A 20,214-nucleotide genomic window follows, 5' to 3' on the forward strand; every position below is an offset into this window, starting at 1 on the left:
AAGTATTAAAGGCTCCTTAACTAGCACCACCTGGCTGCAAGTTTCTTCTCTCCTGACAGCTTCTCCTGCTGGGCCTTTCCAGATCCTAGGGGTGAGGGCTAGAGGTTTACTCTAGCAAGAGCCTGTTCCTGAAAGCCTGGAAACCATGCAAATCCTTGTCTGATTCATTGCTTCCCAACTTTTTCCAAGTGGCCTCTACTCCTGGAGTTCTAAAGAGGGGTTCCCCCCGCCGCAAAAAAACAAAGAAACAAAAGCTTCCCTGGTGGCGCAGCGGTTGAGAGGATGCCTGCCGATGCAGGGGATGCGGGTTTGTGCCCCGGTCCGGGAAGATCCCACATGCTGCAGAGCGGCTGGGCCCGTGAGCCGTGGCCGCTGAGCCTGCGCGTCCGGAGCCTGTGCTACGCAACGGGAGAGGCCACAACAGTGACAGGCCCGCGTTCCGCAAAAAACAAAAACAAAAACAAACAAACAACAAAAAATAAAGAGGGTCTCCCTTTCTCTTCACAGCAATAGAAAATAATGGGGTGGTCTTCTTCTTCTTTCTTTATGCACCCCACGCCCCAATGGTAGCAGCAAGATCTTTAAAACCTTGCTGGTACCATCAGCACAGCGTGCTCCAAAGTGTGTAGGTCTGGTGTGGGGTGAATCCTCCTCTACTCCGGCTGTCACACCCTAGTCGGGCCTTACAGTTCCTGTATGTTCTCATCCTTACTTTCCTGTTTTGTTTCACCAGTTGAAAGAAATAAGAGAGCTATCTCAGACATGTCAGCCAGAGCTCCTGCTGCAGCTGGCTCCTTAGAAATTACTTAAGGCCCTCTCTCTCTATATATTTCCTTTTTTTTCTCTCTCTCTGCTATCTTTTTTCTATTGCTTTCTATAACAGTGTTCCCAGATTTCAAAAAAACTTCTCAGATTCAATTTATAAGCAGAGGTCATTCTTCTTCCCTCCATATCTGGTTAGAAATTTGACCTGCACAGTCTTGTGGCCACTGGAGCTCCCCAAGGCAGACTGCGGAGTCTTCCCCATTCTGCCCCTGACATGAGGCAGCGCTGCATAAGGCCGTAAGTGACCGCAAACTCCAGGTGCCCGAGGCTTTCTACCTGCTTCCCCCACCTCCACAACTGGCCCCTGCCATTTTCCCTTCTTGCAACATCTCAGAGGTGTGTTCCAGCCTCCATCTATCTCCTGCCCCACCAGGTGCTGGCGCGGTGCTTCCTGGAATAGTTTCAGCTTACAGTAACAAGTAGCTTTAGGAAATGAATGGCCTGCCTCTCCATTTGGTGGTTCTAATGCATGAACTTAGTTTTCAAAAAATATTACATCCAGAAAACTGGACATATACATATACAGCTTGGTGGCTATTCCCACGTAACCAGCACCCAGATGAAAAAGATAATATTATCAGAAACCCAAAGCATGACTTACGTTCTTTTCTAATCATGCTAGACTTCCAGCAGCATGGATTAGTTTTACCTATTTATAATCTTATACAGATGGAAGCAGACGCTGTATTCTCCTTCGTGTCTGACTTGTACTCAGCATTATGTTTGTGTAATTCCTCCCTATCACTGCACGGGCTTGGAGATCATGCATTTCCTGTACTGTGTACTATTCTACCAGGTGAAAATGCCATATTTTCAAAACTCCATTTTACTATTTTGCTCCACTATTTGCTCCAGAGTTTGGCCATTACAAACAGCACTGCTGTAACGGCAGTGCTGTTGTTGTGGTACCTGACTCTTTGGTGGCCACACGTAGGCATTTCTGTTGGGTCTATGTAGGTGTCATGTGTCACGGGGTCTGCGTTTGCTACGTGCTGCCCAAAAGTTTTCCAAAGTGTACAAGAGTTACTTCCTCCCCATCTTCGCCCCACTCGGCATTTTCTGTATTTCCATTTTAACCATCCTGCTGGGTGTGTGCTGGTATCTCACCGTGGTCTTTTTTTTTTTTTTTTTTTTTTTTTTGCGGTACGCGGGCCTCTCACTGTTGTGGCCTCACCCGTTGCGGAGCACAGGCTCCGGACGCACAGGCTCAGCGGCCATGGCTCACGGGCCCAGCCGCTCCGCGGCATGTGGGATCTTCCCGGACCAGGGCACGAACCCGTGTCCCCTGCATCGGCAGGCGGACTCTCAACCACTGCGCCACCAGGGAAGCCCTCTCACTGTGGTTTTAACCTGCATTTCCTTTTGCCTGGCTCTGTGGCAGCCTCAGGTATGAAGTCAGGGTGTCGAATGAAAGAAATCACTGCAGACAGATGCCTGCTGGCTCTTTCAAGAGATGCAGCCTTTTCTCCTCACTTTAGAAATGACTTGTTTGCAGAGGCTAGCTTGAAATCCACAGTCCTTCAGGCAGCTGCATTCTGAGGAATCATGCTGTTGTTAACAGGCTTAGACACATCCCACAGTCTCACACAAGTGATGCTGTCTGACTGCCACACTTATTTGTTCATTCATCTGCAAATAATTGTGGAGTCCTTAATACATGCCAGGCACTGTTCTAGGTGTTGAGAATATATCAGAGGACAAAACAGAATATAGACTTTAGAAAGTTCATAGTCTAGGGTGGGGAGATAGACAGTAAATAAAAAGTACGAGAGCTTGTCAGACAGTGGTTTGTGCTACGTAGAAAAATAAAGCAGGGAAAGGGTAGGGAGAGCTGGCAGAGCTTTAAATAGAACAGTCAGGGATGGCCTCCCCGACAAGTTGACATTTGAGCCAAGGCCTGAAACTGACTTGGGAACAAGCCATGTGACCAAGGGGGGAAGAACATTCCAGGGGATCAGCATATGCAAATGGCCCAGGGGGGAAGCATGTTTGAGGAACAGCGAAGAGGCTATTGGGAACAGGGTGAACAAGAGGTAAGGGGTGCAGAGAAGGAGAAGGTTGTGTTGGGCCTTACAGGTCATCTGAGGACTCCAGCTTTCCCTCAGCTCTGAGTGCAACGTTCTCAAAGCTGCTCTGCTCCCACGTCTCTGAAGCCTCTCAGTGGCACATCCTCCTCTGAGGCGTGACCACCTGGCTCTCCTCCCACAGCCTGGGATGGGGCAGGTTAGGATCCCTCCCCCCTCACACCTTCTAGAGGTCATCTGGTGGACGCAACAGCAAGGACAGCAACCAGATGGAGTTTGAGGATGTTAATTTTTCTGTGATACAGTGAACAACAGTAGGGTTCAAATATTCCTGAGGGAATCGGCAGGCTATAGCCACAACTAGGCCTCAGCAGTGTGTGGGTACCAACAGGCACAGTAAGAGTTAAGATGGAAAGTCTATATATGGTATCTATATTTCCTGCCTGCCTCATAGAAAACCAAACCCCACTTTCGAGTCCCTCACCTCAACCAAGTGTTTCCTGGGGCAGCTCTAAGAGGGGATCCAACATGTGCTCTTTATTCAGGCAAACAGAGCTGTGACTTTTCTGGAAAAGAATAAGGAAGAAGGGGTCTTGGTATCAGAGTAGACTGAGCAGAAGAGAAAAAAATCTAAGAAAATAAAGTAATAGTATATGGTAAGGGGAGCATTAATTAATAAATGGTGTTGAACAAACCTGGCTAACCAATGGGGAAAAAGTAGACTCTTTGCTCTATAATTCATACCAAAATTAATTTCTGTAAAAATTCTTAGAGGAAGCTGAGTGACTTTTTTTTTTTAACAACTAGATATGGGGAAAGACTTTCTTTTCATCCAAAAAGTAACCCATTAGCATCATCATGTGAGAGTCTGTGTCAAACACAATTCTAGTGCTTTATTTATGTTAAGTAATTTAATCCTCATAACAATTATATATGTATTTACTATTTATTCTTCCCATTTTATAGATGATAACATTGAGGCACAGATAGGTTAAGTAATTGCCAGAATTCAAACCAAACAAGTACGATTTCAGGGTTAGTACTTCTAAATTACTAAACTTTAAAGGAAAATACTGAGAGATTTGGATACCTGACTAAAAGCTATATAGAAAAAAAATCATACAGAATAAAAGACAAATGATAATGGGGAAAAATCATGCCACATGTGTAACAGATAAAGTTTTACTATCCTTTACAGAACAATTTCTCAAATGTTCTTGCCCAGAACACCAGTGTCCTGAACGATGCTAATGGGGGTTCTGTAAAAAAAAGAATTAAAAAAAAAATAAAAGTTTTGATGGTCAGTTAAGTTTAAGAAATGCTGTGTTAAATCTGACCATAGAAGTCTTTTTCCTCCTCTCAGCATACCTATTAATATCTCAAAGGGCAATAAAATTTCCTGAAATAAAGTCTAGAAAATGTTATCTTTGTATGTAATGAGTTCCTACAAGTCAGGAGGGAAAATATGACTATCGCAATAGAAAAACGGGCACAAGAGAGAACAATTAAAAATATGTAGTTATTAGTGTATTAAAATATATTCAACCTTGTGAATCATCAAAGGAAAATAAAACAATATAGAGGCACCAATTATTATCTCTCAAATGGGCAAAGTTTTTTTAAAAAGTCTTATACTCAGTATTTATGAGAGCATGAGGAAAGAATGCACTCTTATAAACTCACTGAGGTTGGAAATGAGTACAAGTTTTCTGGGGCAAGGAGGAATTTGGTAATACGTATCAAAGGCCTTGAAAAAAATGTATATGATGATCTAGTAGTTTACTCACAGAACTTATCATAAAGAAATAGCTAGACGAGTGGGCAAGGTCCTATGTACAGGGAGCTCATTGCAGCACTGTTTATATTAGCAAAAATGTCTGTTAATATAAGTTAAAGCACATTTACGCACTGCAGTACTATGCACCTCTTAAAAACAGTGACATTGATCTATTTTATTCCCATGGAACAGTATCGAAAATATATGGAGAAAAAAAATGAGATTACTTTTGTAAAAAAGCAAACAAAAGAAAATAAAAGAGACTAAAGTCATAGATACTACAAAATTAATGGTGGTTAGTTTTCTCCAGTGGTGAGATTTGGGGTGATTTTTTTTTACTTTTTTAAGTTTTTTGAATCCCTTTCTGTGTTGTCTAATTTTTTTTACATTGATTACTTGTTACTTTGAATGTAAAAATAGCTATTACCATTTTGAAACATGAAATGTTTATTACCCTGAAATAGCGAGTCACAGATTAGAAAAATAAGAGGATTTCATTCTTCAAGAAATACTAAGTTCTTTATTATGCTAGTGAACTCAGCCTCAGTCTCATAAGCTAAAGTCAAAGTGGGGGTGAGGAGAATTCATGAGGAAGAAGAAAAAACAGCTTAAAAAATCTGGAGTCTGTGGAAATAATAGGTCTTTATAAAAGGGATATAGAGAGAAGAGAATTAATCTTCACTGGGTTTAATTGCTGCACTGAATCACTGGGTTGTCAGAGGAAACTCCCGGACAGCTAGTGGTGTTCTTGTACCAGGCAGAGAACAAGTGGCTGTCGAAGAGGCTTTGCAAATGGACCTGCAGAGCCACCCGCCAGCAATTTCTGAAGGGAATCTCAGCTCCTTGTTCCTGAATTTGTGGAACAGAATCTGGGCCAACTCCTTCCCTTTTCTGACTAACCCAAAATGAACTCCTTATGTGAAATCTGGACCAGTTCCAACACACCCAGTGCTCAAGGTTGTCAGCCAGCTGTTGGCAGCTCACACTGACTAGTTTTCTTTTCTCTTAAATGGTACAGAAATATGTTGCTTTACATATACAGGAAAAAAATGGACTGAGGGACCTAATTTGCAAATAGCCCAGTCCTCCTAAAATTAGCCTTGAGACCCAGTCAGTTTATTTACCCTTCATTCTGTGGCACTGAACTGTGTTGAGATGGGGAGGTGTCACATGGAGAACGGTCCATTTTATTTATGATCTGTAAAGGGAGTTCCCTAGCAAATTCCTCTACAAAGGATGGGACGTGAATATTAATAAAGAACCTGTCTCCCTTGCTATTCTCCTCCCATTGGCAAAGCTCTCCAAAAGCTTACTGCCCCTCCGGGTTCCTGAATGGGGTGATTGGGGAGGGGTGACAGGGCCAGACTGCTGTGGGGGACAAGTGGCAGGACCTCCATGCCCTGAAAGGGATGTTAAGACCCAGGGCTGCTAGTCTTTGAAAGAACAATTTTTGATTCTTATGCTTTCATTTGAGTGACCAAGGGAGACCCTCCCCTGTACAAATTTGGATTAAATTAGCATATTAGCCAACTTAGGGGCTGAGTCTTAAACAATCCAGGTAGGTCAGATTTTATTTTACTCAGGAGGGGAGCTTTCAAATTCCAATTGAAAATGTATTTTCCTATGTTTATTTAAAATCAAATCGATCATTAAAACTAGGTATATTTTTGGAAATAGAAGATTTGATAGGACTCTATCATCCAGTCCTGTTAAGAAGTGGTGTGACTAGAGTCCGTTTCTTCATTCATAATATAACACCTACTCTGTTAGGTAGTTGTAAAGATGAAATGAAAATGTTTTGGAAGTACACAGCACTGGCCTGGCACAGACTAGTTAATGGAGGCCAGCCATAAACACCACAAGCAACGCATCCCCACAGAATCCTTAGGCATTTAGAAAGGCTGGCATCAGGAATTTAAAAAACTTGCTTCAAAATATCCTGTCCTTCTAGGAACACTTGTACGCTGTTGGTAGAAAAGTAAATTGGTGCAATCACTGTGGAAAACAGTATGGAGGTTCCTCAGAAAACTGAAAATAGAGCTACCATATGATCCTGCAGTCCATCAGCAGATGAATGGATAAAGATGCCGTATATATATATATTCTGTCATTTGCAGCGACATGGATGGACCTGCAGGGTCCATCTTATGCTTAGTGAAATGAGTCAGACAGACAAAGACAAATATATGATATCATTATATGTGGAATCTAAAAAATAATACAAATGAGTGTATACACAAACTAGAAACAGACTCACAGATATAGAAAACAAACTAGTGGTTACCAAAAGGGGAGAGGGATGGGGAGGGGCAAATTAGCAGTATGGGATTAAGAACTACAAACTACTACGTATAAAATAGATAAGCAACAAGGATATATTATAGAGTACAGGGAACTATAGCCATTGCCTTGTAATAACTTTTAATGGAATATAACCTGTAAAATACTGAATCCCTATGCTGTACTCCTGAAACTAATATAATATTGTAAATCAACTATACTTCAATTAAAAAAAATACCCTGTCCTTCTAGAAACACCACTGCTTACTGTGTTATAGGGTAAATTCCCCCACTCCCAGCCCCAGCTCCACTCCCATACTATGGCTGGGTCTTTCCCCTCACTACCACCACCGTTTGAGGGTCAAGGAGTCCACTTTTCTAGGTGTTGGACCATTGACAAAGGGCTGTCCACTTGGGCAAATCGATGGGCTCAGCAATTTCTCGGGTCGCGGGAGGGTCGTCTGGGATGACGTGTGGGAACGTGACACGGGAGGCGCTTGCCCAGCCGTGGAGAGAAAAACAAGTGAGAGGAACAGGGACGTGTGCTGTTGATAGGAGCCAGCCAGGCCACCACCAGGCCTCCTGGTACTGGCCACCTGCTCATCTTCATTTTAGCATTAACTCTCTGATCTGCCTTGAGTGGAAAGAAAAATTCTGAAAAATAACCTTTCCTGTCTCTCAGCTTTCCAGTCATAACAACTCCTAATTCTTCTGCAGGCAAAGTAGACACTTCTGCCCACTAGGGGAAAGGTCAGGAAGGGCCGGAAAGAAAGAAAAACACAATGATTAATATTTCAATATCTTATCTTCCAGCCTTGCAATGACAGCCTTTTCTCACTTCTGTGGAGTTGTTGGAAGTGCAAGGAACATAGAGATAATTTGGCGGGGGGGCCCTCCCTGGGAATTTCTCTGGATGGAGGATATTAAATTAGGAAGCCCAAGGGTTCCTGCCAGGCTCTGGGGGTGGGTATGAGGTGGGGTGGTCACTACAGCACCCTTGCTTCCCCCATGTGTTCAGTGTCCCCAGAACGATTTCCTGCTCCACACTTTTGCCTCCTATCTCCTCCCTGAACACCCCACCCCACCCCAAGTCCTGGAAGAATCAGAAAATCACAATGGCTGACAAGGAGCTGATATAAGAAAGAACAGGTTAGCTGACTCGACAGCAACCTCCTTCTAGAAGCAGAGTGAGCATACTGAGCTGTGGTGAAGACCTGCTATACTTTAAGACTGGGCCCACCTCCAGTTTCTGTCTCTGATTCACAGATTAAAGTGGAATGTTCCAGGAAGCCTTGATCTGGGAGGAACCCTTCTCTTGGGTCTACAAGTTCTCTTTATGCAGCAGGAAAGTCCCACCCGTTGACCATTTGTGAGCAGCCTCTGACCACTCCACTAACTGTCAGACCTAAATTAAGGGCAGGAATAGCCTCCCCAGAGGAAAAGATCCCTGATTACACTGTGGTTTTCACACTGTGACGAGAGTCACACAAGAGTCACAGGCTTATGGGGCTTCCCTGGTGGTGCAGTGGTTGAGAGTCCACCTGCCGATGCAGGGGGCACGGGTTCGTGCCCTGGTCTGGGAAGATCCCACATGCCACTGAGCGGCTGGGCCCGTGAGCCATGGCCGCTGATCCTGCGTGTCCAGAGCCTGTGCTCTGCAACGGGAGAGGCCACAACAGTGAAAGGCCCGCGTACCGCAAAAAAAAAAAAAAAACAACACACAAAACAAACAAACAAAAAAGAGTCACAGGCTTACTGACAAAGTGTACATAGGGAATATTACTCAGCCATAAAAAGAAACGAGATTGAGTTATTTGTAGTGAGGTGGATGGACCTAGAGACTGTCATACAGAGTGAAGTAAGTCAGAAAGAGAAAAACAAATACCTTATGCTAACGCATATATATGGAATCTAAAAAAAAAAAAAGGTTATGAAGAACCTAGGGGCAGGACAGGAATAAAGACGCAGATGTAGAGAATGGACTTGAGGACACGGGGAGGGGGAAGGGTAAGCTGGGACGAAGTGAGAGAGTGGCATGGACACATATACACTACCAAATGTGAAATAGATAGCTAGTGGGAAGCAGCCGCATAGCACAGGGAGATCAGCTCGGTGCTCTGTGACCACCTAGAGGGGTGGGATAGGGAGGGTTGGAGGGAGGGAGATGCAAGAGGGAGGAGATACGGGGATATATGTATATGTATAGCTGATTCACTTTGTTATAAAGCAGAAACTAGCATACCATTGTAAAGCAGTTATACTCCAATAAAGATGTTAAAACAAATAAAATGAAATGTATGTTGGGATTTGGGTTTTCTATTTTTAATAAATAATATTACTAGACAAGGAATTTTGGAGCATAATTTCCCTGAGCAAGTCCCTTAACCTCTTTATGCCTCAGTTTCCTCATCTAAGAAATAGCAGAGTTGTATAATTTTTTATATCCATTCCGGCATTAACACTAATTCTTTTTAGAAATATTCAAGAGTAGTTAAAAACCCTTATGTTGGGTTTACAGATAAAATGTTTCCATTAAAAAAATTAAGAAGCTCCAGCTGACAAAGTTTCAGCTAAGAGCATTTATTTCTTGTTTTCCAGGTAATGGTGAGTGTATTCTGTTAAAAGTTAGACCTACTTGAATATCTTTTTGAATGCCTGGTCGCGGTGACATTTCTATATGAGTGAATTTGAGAAAGTTTAATTCCTAAGATGCTGTCATTGGGATGAAATACTAAGTGAGACTTGAAGGTTGGACCCTAGTAAGGATGACAGGAGTGAACGTGAGATAAGGACTCTTCATTACTCAGGGACAGTAGGAGGCCTTGAAAGGGAACACTGGGGCAGGAATAAAACACACAAGATTTATGAGAACTTTTGAGTAACCAAGACCTTCCAAACCATGGGGAATCAGCGAGCCCCACCCACGATGGCAGCCTCCTATTCATTTCCCGACCACTCCTTCAGGGTTATTTCTGAAGACAGGCAATCCCTTTGGTTGGAGTAGGAATGGGAGGGAGTGGGGGAAGGATGCTTTGGTGTCTTTGAAGTGAATACTTGAAAAGTTCCTGAAAGGGAGGTCATTAAATAATATTTTGCCTGGCTTGTTCTTCTTATTCAGCCAAATTACCAAGAGAATCTACTACCCGGTTTCTTCAAGTCACTTGGAGTGAAAGGACAGACCAGAGATACCAGAGAGCTCAGTTTGCAGAGGCTTATTGGCCCTCTCTGTCTGTGGTACACCAGTGAGTCTTGGGTGGGCTTGATCTGAATGTACCAGTCAGAGGGCAGCCTGTATGTAGTGACTCACAGGCATCGCAAGCTGAGACATCAGTGGACCTTGGAAGCAAAGACATCTATGCTCGTAGGTCTGGTGGTGGTGAGGGGGCCCGATTGTTCCAGTTAATATCTCTGAGGCTTTTGGATGCCAGGGAGTCTGCAGCTGGTTTCCTTTTGTCTTCATCTGCATACAAACATTTCTTTCCTTATCCTGGGCTACCCTACAGAAGGATGGGGGCTGATGCCCATTCTTACCCTGGGCTCACTTTCATTTCAGACACAAAAAAAGAAGTATTATATTCCATCCTGGAGTTTACCTTGTAATTTAGCTTCATTGCAAAACTCCACTTATGCTTTCTGCAAGCTGCTCTTTGGCCTTTTGCTCTAATGCACCTGTAGGACTCCATATCACCTTCATGAAATATTTTCCTGTCTTTATTGCTGAATCTAGGACTTGTCCCACTCTCTGGCTTTGATGGTTTTTCTACTAATATTTGTTGAAATTAAAAGAAAATCAAGTCTTCTGGAAATTCAAAACTGTATCATGGCAACTCTTTTAAAGCTCTCGATGGGAGTAACTGGTAGGATATTGAAGACATTCCAATCATCATCATTGTCATCAAAAACATAGACGCCTCTAGATTGTCCAATGTGAATTGTATTTTGCCTGCAAGGAGCTTATAATCTAGCATATAACTAAGATAAATAAATCAAGAAATTAGTTCCAAACAATCAGAGGGAGTAAATGCTCTCACTGAGGCCGTGTGTATAGGAATAATGGAATGGGATTCTATCTCAACACACAGTCCATTCATGTGAATGTCAACTGCAAAGTTTCTTAGACTAAGATTACTAAATGGAAGCAGTGAAAATTTAGTTCCCGAAAAAGAAAAATAATGCTTATGACCCATTTAGAGAAATGGCATAGCCTTCTCTAATTAAAATGGAAGTTTCAGGGTATAGATTCTGGACTACTAGTCGTGTCTCTTGTGGATCCCATTCTTCCCTCAAAGTCAGATTGAGGCCCATTAAAACCAGATTACAACGAGCTGGTGTTTTTATTTTACTCCCTCACACAGGAAGCATGCCTCGAAGCAGGCGTCTGCATCGTTAGGGCAAGTTATCCCTCCTATGAGAGGGGAAGAGCTACAGAAACCCAACTCTAGGTTTATCTGGTGAGCATTATACATTTATTTATGTTTGACTTGCATAAGACGTGTGATTGAAGCACAACTAAGCACACTGTAAATGAATTTAAATAGACCCATTGTTAGAACAGGATTTTCTCGGATCAAATTTATGTTTGCTGCCTGCTGGAGGCTGGAATTATTGCCCAGCTCTAAGGGTCACACACAAGCATTCCTCCCAGGGCTTCTGTTCACGTTAACAAACTGCATACAGTTTTGCATTTTTCCCCCTCCTGCAGACTTTTCATCACTTGGCATATGGAAACCATGTGGAAAAAAAACTACCTCACAGGCCAAAAAAGCGTAGTAAAGGTTTTAAAAAAAAAAAAATCAGGAAGGAGAGGTGAAATTCCTGCATCTAAGTGCCAGGAGTGAATAAAAGTCAGAGTGTCTTTTATTTTATTCTATGCAGTCACTCTGCATAAAAGTCAGAGTGAATTTTCTGAGGTCTATTTATAGTGATTTAATCCAATCATAGGAATTCAAGACTGTGTACTTGTCACAAGTGGCTGAAAAATGAAAGAAAAGCAAATATTATTTTTCCCACATGGAAGACTGGAAGGTAAATCTATTTAATGTAAGAAACATACCTTCTTCTTCCCCTGAATCAGATTAGTCACCCATCTCTCTCTTCCTTTCTGACAGTCAGGTTTATCAATCTAAATTTAAATTTTATCTCTCTGATATCTGCCAAATGGCTAGAGAAATATTAATTGTACTCTTAATTTTTACTTGATAATCTATTTTGTGTTCATGAATTTCCATGGTTTTTTTTTTCCTGGTGGCAGTGATGAGACCATCTGATGGTCAGTTTTTTTTTTTTTTTTTTTTTGGCTGCGTTGAGTCTTTGTTGCTGTGCTCGGGCTTTTCTCTAGCTGCGGCCAGCGGGGGGTACTCTTGGTTGCGGTGCATGGGCTTCTCATTGCGGTGGCTTCTCTTGTTGCTGGGGCTCAGTACTTGTGGCTCACAGGCTCGAGAGCACAGGCTTCAGTAGTTGTGGCTCGCGGGCTCTAGAGCGCAGGCTCGGTAGTTGTGGCGCACGGGCTTAGTTGCTCCGTGGCATGTGGAATCTTCCCGGACCAGGGCTCGAACCCGTGTCCCCTGTTTTGGCAGGCGGATTCTTAAGCACTGCGCCACCAGGGAAGTCCCGGTTGAGCCATTTTTTTATAAGTATAATAGGACATCCAGAAAGAGTCTAATGGAGTGTACACAAGTAGCCAGACCTCTACAAAGGGACAGGTAAACGCCACAAAACTTTTATTTTCACTTCTCCCTCTTCAAGCTAACAAGCTGCATCTGCTCTCTTCCTGCTGTGAGGAAGGGCTTCTGGCCCCTCTCGACTTCCTGTGTACATGGGCCATGTGGGGTTGGCACCTGAGACCAAACGGAAGCACAGCAGATAGAAAGGAAGCACAGTATTGGTACAAGGGGAGGTAATTCCATCACCTGTCAAATCCCTCTTCTGTCTCCTCTTTGCCTCCTTGCACTCGTGGGTGCCCTAATGGGGACTGAAGCTGCTATCTGGTATCTGCCCAAAGGGAGGCAAGAGTCAAAAAAGGACTTGAAGTCTGAAAGGGAATTTCTCTGCAGAGGTAGCAGCAATGAGGAAGAAGGAATTTTCTGAAACGGGTCAGTTTCTTACAACTTTTCTTGGCAGTTTGCCTAGAAGGTCATCTTTCCTGCCCCGCATCATGGGGTAGTTCCTCCTGGGAAGCAGAAGTGAACAATGGACACGGAGAGATATTAATGATCGATATGGCTGGGGCTATTGGAGCCTGGGGCCAATGCTTCAGAGTCTGTGAGGGCATTGATTTGGCAGTTGAGGCAAGTTCGAGATCTTACCAGGATCCGAAGACCTTACAGGGGCAGATGCCAAAGAAAGATTGCTACCTTGAGAAATGGACGCAAAGAGGAGCACAGTGAAGGGCACAGATGAGCACAGTTAGGCATACAGTCCCTTACTGGGTTAGGGTTGCACAGGATATATTGAGCCAAGTGAACCTAAAGGAAGGCTACCAAGCACCAAATGTGTGAAATTAAAATCAAAGAAAGTTATTGATTTTCCTAACTACCCAGAGATGTTTCTCCAACCTAGCTGTATAATTCAGGCAGGATTATGCAAATACAAAAACTCAGACAGAGAGGGGAAATTATAGCAGCAACAGCACGCAAACCAGGTAGGACAGAAACTCAAACTAATGCAGGGTTAGTGTGAGAAAAATCCTATTGGCACTATGTTTCTGGAGGCTGTGTGTGTCCCAAGGAGCAGCTGCAACCCAAAGACCAACCATACTGCAGATGCTATCGATCCTTAGGTGACAGTAACTCTGCTGTTCTATGTGTGTGATTGTTTTGCGTGAGTCTATCGAAAACGACTGTGGCAAATATATTATCGGTCTCACTGTTTCCACTTTCAGAGCCCTCTGTGAGCAAGCTTGCACATGGTCTCAGAGCAATTCTCCCCACAGCGCTCAGTGATCAGAGCTGGCGTGGGAGGTGGGATCTCTTTGCAGTCTCTGCAGTGTTTCTGGTCTCAATGTGTTTGTTTGCAGAGTGACCAATAAGAAATCTCTATTCAGGGTTGTTAAAACAGAAACTCCCTGAACTGCGTGTCAGGTCTCTAGGCTCCTGGACAAGGCTTGGCAGTACCCCTAGATAAAGTTACAGCTGATGACCAATTGACCAGCAAGTTTTGTTCCTGCGTTGCCACGTTACCTGGGCTTACAAAAATGGCAGCCAAATAGGACCATTGTGGCAAGAGTGAGTGACATCACCTTTTAGTGTGTGTCTGTGTGTGTGTGTGAGAGAGTGACTCTGAGTGTAGGGGATGGAGGAGACACACAGAGATTTTTTTCAGTCCATTGCACCTCTAATTCCTGCTCTCTTCATTTTCTACTCTTTCTCCTCAAAACTAGCTCATTTTTTCTTTGGAGGATATAATTGAATCGAGTGCCAGCCCAGCCATGGCTGACTCTGGTTCCAGGACCCACGAGCTTCGTTTGGGTCCTCAGTGGTAATGGACGTGTACATGAGTTCTTTCATCTAAGAATTTGGGTAGTTGGGAAACTTCTGTCTCAAGTTATTGCTGTGAGACGAGTGACAAGAGAAGATACCATCACAAAAGCTTGTGTTTGCAAATGTGCAACGATGGCTGTATTCTACAAGGTCTTAAAAAAAAATTTTTTTTAACATAATGGAAGGCTATTCCCCTCTATCTTGCCCACTTCTTTCTAATTTTTCTCTCTCTCTTTTTTTTTTCTCTTAACAGACTATAATATGGCTCTGAAAGCTATCTTATTTCTTGAAAGGCTCTAGGGTATTTTTTTCTTTATTAAATTTAAAAGTTGAAAGTCACAGCTTATTACTTAGCAGGGCTTTATATGCGTTTTTCCATTCTCCTGTGAGTCAATAAAGACACCAACCTCTGCTAACTTGATAGAAAATTTTCCAAACTGTGTACTAGGAAGGTTGATGAGTTGACTTGGTTTGCTTTGTTTTCAGTTTCCTGGTGCCTTCGTCTTTTCAGTCTAGGAAATTGAAATACTAATTCTCATCTAAATTCAAGCAAAGTGTTCAAAGTGCAGTCCATGAATTATTTATTTTCATGCCCCAGACTTCATTCTTTTTAGCCATACCCCTGCACACTCATGACAATAAATGAGGTAGGGATTCAATTTCTGAGCAAGAAAGAACACTTTGGCAAGTTAGAAAAGGAAGGAGTATTTCATCTGCACAGATGTCTGCTGGGTTAATGCAGTAGCCATAACTACCATTTAAAAAGTGTCTGCTATGTGTCAGGCATCATGCTCAGTGTAAGAGGGTGTATTTTAAATGCTTGCAAAAGCTTCCTAAGAATAGATATCATTTCCCTAATTTTATAGGTATGAAAATGAAGGCTCTGAGAAGTTCATTAACCTGCTAAAGTTCACACAGCTAGAAAATGGCTAAGAAGGATGTTCCCAGAATCCCCTTATATCTGTGCAAATTTGATTATTGATCAATGAATCTTATTAATGACGGTTACCTTTTTTTCCAGTTTACAAAGCACTATGACATACATCGTTTCCTCTCATCGAGCCTCAACAATTCTGTGAGTAGGTCACTGTAGTCCCAATCCACAGATGAAGAAAGTAAGGCCCAAATGAGTGAAACTATGAAAGCAAGTTAATCCTAGGGACATTGCAAATGCACTCTAGCTAAAGACCAACCTTCTAGCTCAGAAGGGACAGCTAACTGAGCAGGCCCCTCTTCAGAGAATTCTGACTTACCAGATATGAACAAAATCAAAATAAGCTTCATAATCCTCTCAACCGGCAGGCCCAGTGAGAAGGAAGGAGAGGATCTCAGGCCAGAGGAGAGCAAGGATTACTGTTTTTACCAACCTGGGGCAGTGCTCACTGAAGGCTTGTGTGTGTGTGTGTGTGTGTGTGTACGCACATGTGTGCACACAGAGGTTATTCTGGGAGCCTGAGGAGTTTGAGGTCTTCCTTATCCCATCAGGAGCAGGAAAGGCAATTTCACCCATGGGTTACAGCCAAGACCAGAGGGTGCGTCTTGCTTTCTCAGACTCTGCTGGAGAGAGGCCCAAAATTCTTTTACAGGACCTGCTTGGACCTTGCCAAGAACCGCCAGGCACTTAAGATACAGCCTTTACTTACACACATTACCCACCAAACCCTTCCAATTGTATCCCCCAAAGCCTTCACACTCGGCTCCATTTAAACATGGCACTGTGCCTACCTTCAAACTCTGCATTGTGGCAAAAATTGAAGCCACATTTCAGGACCTGCAGGCTACAGCTACCTTAGAGAACTGCCTGGTGGCCAAAGGGAGAAATATTTACTATAAAGTGGCTTTACCAGTGAGGTTTTGCCTGGGGACCATCATCAATAAACTGGAAGAAGAGGCCACATCTGAACTAGCCCATGGCACAAGTGCCCACTGTACTTTTCCTTTTGGGTATTACTAATTCTCAGCAATCTCTTAAAATCTCTGAGCCATATTTGTTTCTCTCCATAATGTCACAAGAACTCACTGACATAACAGAAAATCTCCACAAATCTATGTGTATGTCAAAGGCCAAAAAGGGACAAGGTAAGGTTGTTTTGGAGCTGTGCTAAAATGAAATAATTATCCAAGTTTAGTATTTCTTTCCCAGCATCTGTCCCTTCCCTCTTGTACTATTCTGTTGTTAAAGGAATTGGCAGTGATTCTTGGAGCTAGAGGTATTGCCTGTGCTGCCTCTTAGAATCATTTTTCCACTTGACACCACCTGGGGTTAGAAGGAGGAATGAGCTGGGGTGTGTCTGCGTGTTATTGTTAGTACAGTCTGTGTCAGCATGGGCTGCAAGTCAGCATGATTGTCACATGTCACCGAGCCTCATGGGGCCACCGCTGGGAGAATAGCCCTAATCCAGTTACACAGAGAAAGCTGGAACCTTCGGGGAGCTGAGTGCCTCTTCTTTCTCGTGTTGCTATAACTGGAACTGGGCATTTACACCCCAAGCCAGCCTTTACCTAATACACTCAAGTTTAATAAAGAAGAAGAATGGCACCCTTGAAGGATTAACATTGGTGAACAGTTGGAAACTTGTTAAAAGATGTTTTTTCCCTTAACACTTGTTAGAGTTTAGGAAAACCTAGAAATGAAATTCCTAAAAAAAGCCAGTTTCTCTCCATATTTCTAAATCATTTTCATATCTTTAAAAAGCTATGTGTGTAATCTTCAGCAGAGGAAGGAGAATATATATGCCATTGCTGACTTCCTATTTCCAAAGATAGTATTCTAACATCTGTAAATCAAACTCACTACTTTGATATTATGTAAAGACAGAGTTTTGAAATAATACAATTCTGAGCCCCTCTGCAGCCCCCTTTTCTCATCCATTTTCATCTTTCCTAAAGATGAAACCCTGAACAAGGACTTAAACAATTCAACATTTTTTTTTCCGGAAGCTGGATTAAAGTTTACCTTTGCCCTATCTGTATGTAGTAAGTAGAATTTGCTAACAAAGGGAGAGTATAAACTCATCTTCAGGATGATTGCAACATTTACTTAAGAAAGGCCTTTCATTACATTTTAAACTATTTTCAACATTTGTTGGAAGGCAAACAATTAGTGAACAAATTACAAAGCATTAGTTCAGACATGACAGATGATTTTTTAGGGCTTCCTTGAAAGTACCAAAACTTCTTTTAAAATTCTATACTTTCTCACTGATTCACACTGGGTTTCCTTCCATTTATTTCAAATGGGCTGGATTTTACTGAACATTGAAAATGGGACACTCCTGGGAGGAGAATTCTCAATTAGGGTACCGCCTAGGCTAACTATGTGGGTTAGCCACATGGCAGAGCAGAGGCCAGTCTTGCATTCATGTTCTCATTCATTTAGTCCATAAATTTGTTTAGCACCTCAGGCACTGTGTTACATGCTAAAGATAATAGGAAATAAAATATACACATTGCCTGGGCTTAGCCTCACAGAATTTATAGTCAAATGGGAAATACAGAAGTTATCATCCAATAAGTGCTTTGGACTGAATTGTGTTCCCTGCAAATTTCATACGTTGAAGCCCTAACCCCCAATGTGACTGTATTTGAGATAAGGCCTTTAAGGAGGTACTTAAAGTTAAATGAGATTATAAGGTTAGGCCCTAACCAACCAGGACTGTTGTTTTTATAAGAAGAAGAGACACGAGAGCATTCTCTCTGTGTGCAGGCCATGTGAGGACAGCAAGAAGGCAGCTGTCTGTAAGCCAAGGAAAGAAGCCTCATCAGAAACCAACTGTGATGGCACCTTGATGTTGGACTCTAGCCTCCAAAACTGTGAGAAAATAAACTTTTGTTGTTTAAGCCTCCCAGTTTGGAGTATTCTGTTATGGCAGACCAAGCTGACTAGGATAGCGGAAGTGCAGGGTCCTTTGGAGGTATGTGGAAGGGGTCCCTCAGCCAGTTCTGGAGAAGCAGTGTCTAGGCTGAGATCTGGAGGAACAGCAGGAGTTAGAGAGGAGAGATGGAAGGAGGCATGTTTTCAGGGGAGGCTGCAATACAGGTGAAGTCACAGAGGCAAGGACAGCATGGCTTGGAGATGTGAGACAGAGGAAAAGAAAATTCAACAACTTAGAGCATAGACGGCAAGGGTGCTGGTTCTGGAACAGATGAAGCTCTGTAAGTCCAAAAGGGCTTTAGAGCATGGGTTTTCAGAAGTTTTCAACATAATACAACTCCTCTTCCCTCTTGAAATCCCTTCTTTCCCCTTTGGGCTTCCATAACATCACATTCTCTTGGTTTTCCTCCTACTTTCTTCATCATTCTGAGTGTCTTTTGCTATCTCCTTTTCCCCTACCCAACTAAAAATATTAGAGTTCCCTAAGACTCAGTCCTGTACCCTCTTCTCTGCTCTTTTTACATTCCTTCCAAAGTGATTTTATCCAATCACGTGACTTTAAATAGAGCCTATATGCCTAGGACTTCAAGTCTCTATCTTCTACCCTGACCTCTTCCCACAAATGTAGATTCATTTGTTTCCCTGATATCTCCCTTTAGTTGTTCAATAGGCAACTCAAACCTAATACTCAATTAGGTAGGATGCTATTGGCTGTAAGCAACATACGACTCCAACTCAAATGGCTTAAACAGGGCATTCTTAGAGTGGCTTCTGACCTGGGTAGTTCATAGGGATGGTACTGTATGGGAGGAAAAACTTTTCCTCTAACCTTGTATGCTGGTTGAGTGAGTCCTGTAAATTAGAGTGACAAAAGACAGATTAAGAGGAGAAAAAATTTACACATGCAATGCAGATACATGCAGGAGCGCTCAGTGATGAGTAACTTAAGGGGGTGCAGCCTATATACCTAACCTGTTAGGCGAAAGAGAGAGCGGAGAAAGGGTTTCTATGGGAAGGACGAATAGGTTTTTGTTTTTATGAAAGATAAGGGAGTTTTTGCTTTTGTTTGTTTATTTTTAAGGAAAGACAAATGAGACAAATGAGAGTTTAAAAAGTTTGTGATATCTGTCTATGCTGAGTGATCTTTCTGTCTCCTTCATGGCCATAAAACTCCCTGGGAGAGGGGATTATGGTAGGTTTATTCTTGGTGTTTTTCCTGGGAACAGACTCACGCCGAAGAGGGTATTTGTGGTAGCCTGACTTCCCAGAAATTTCTGCTTTAATTCAGATAAGAGAAGCTCCAGGAAGCCTTCTTTCTACATCTGTTGAATTTCAGATGTCTTCAGCTTAAAATAATTCTTATGTTAAAGTGGCATAATTTGGGGTGCCATATCCTGATCCCCTTCAGTACTGCATTTTCTTAGTTTTGACCAAAATTGTAGAAATTGTAGAAAGGGCTTCCAATATTCTGAGTTGAGTCTTAGGCTAATTCTGGAATTGTGAGTCATCAAAGAGCCTAGGTTAGTATGATTCTTCTTAGCTTTAACCTAGCCACTTTTATAACTCTATTCACCATATGATTCAAATTGAAGTCAAGAGATATTTGTGATGCATGAGAGTACCTACCATGGCCTTTCCCCTGTAACTTTGTTGTTTCCTCCTATTCTGACCTGAAGCTCATCATGAGACTTGCTTTGGTCAATGAAATGTTAGGAAATGCACCACAAGAGGCTTGAAATGTGCTTATACATTGAAATTTGTTTTCTTTCGTTCCTTCAACCCCTGCAGTTACCATGACAATGAGCCCAGGCTAGCCTGCTAGAGGATGAGAGACCATGTGGAATGGAGGTGAGTCATCCCAGCTCAAGCCATCCTAGACCAGCCAGCCTCCTGACAATTGGCCAGCTAACCAAGGATGCACGAGTATGCGCAGATAGAACCTGTTAAGTCAAGCCC

Source organism: Leucopleurus acutus (assembly GCF_964270905.1).
Source record: "Leucopleurus acutus genome assembly, chromosome: 11".
Classification (NCBI taxonomy): Eukaryota; Metazoa; Chordata; class Mammalia; order Artiodactyla; family Delphinidae; genus Leucopleurus; species Leucopleurus acutus.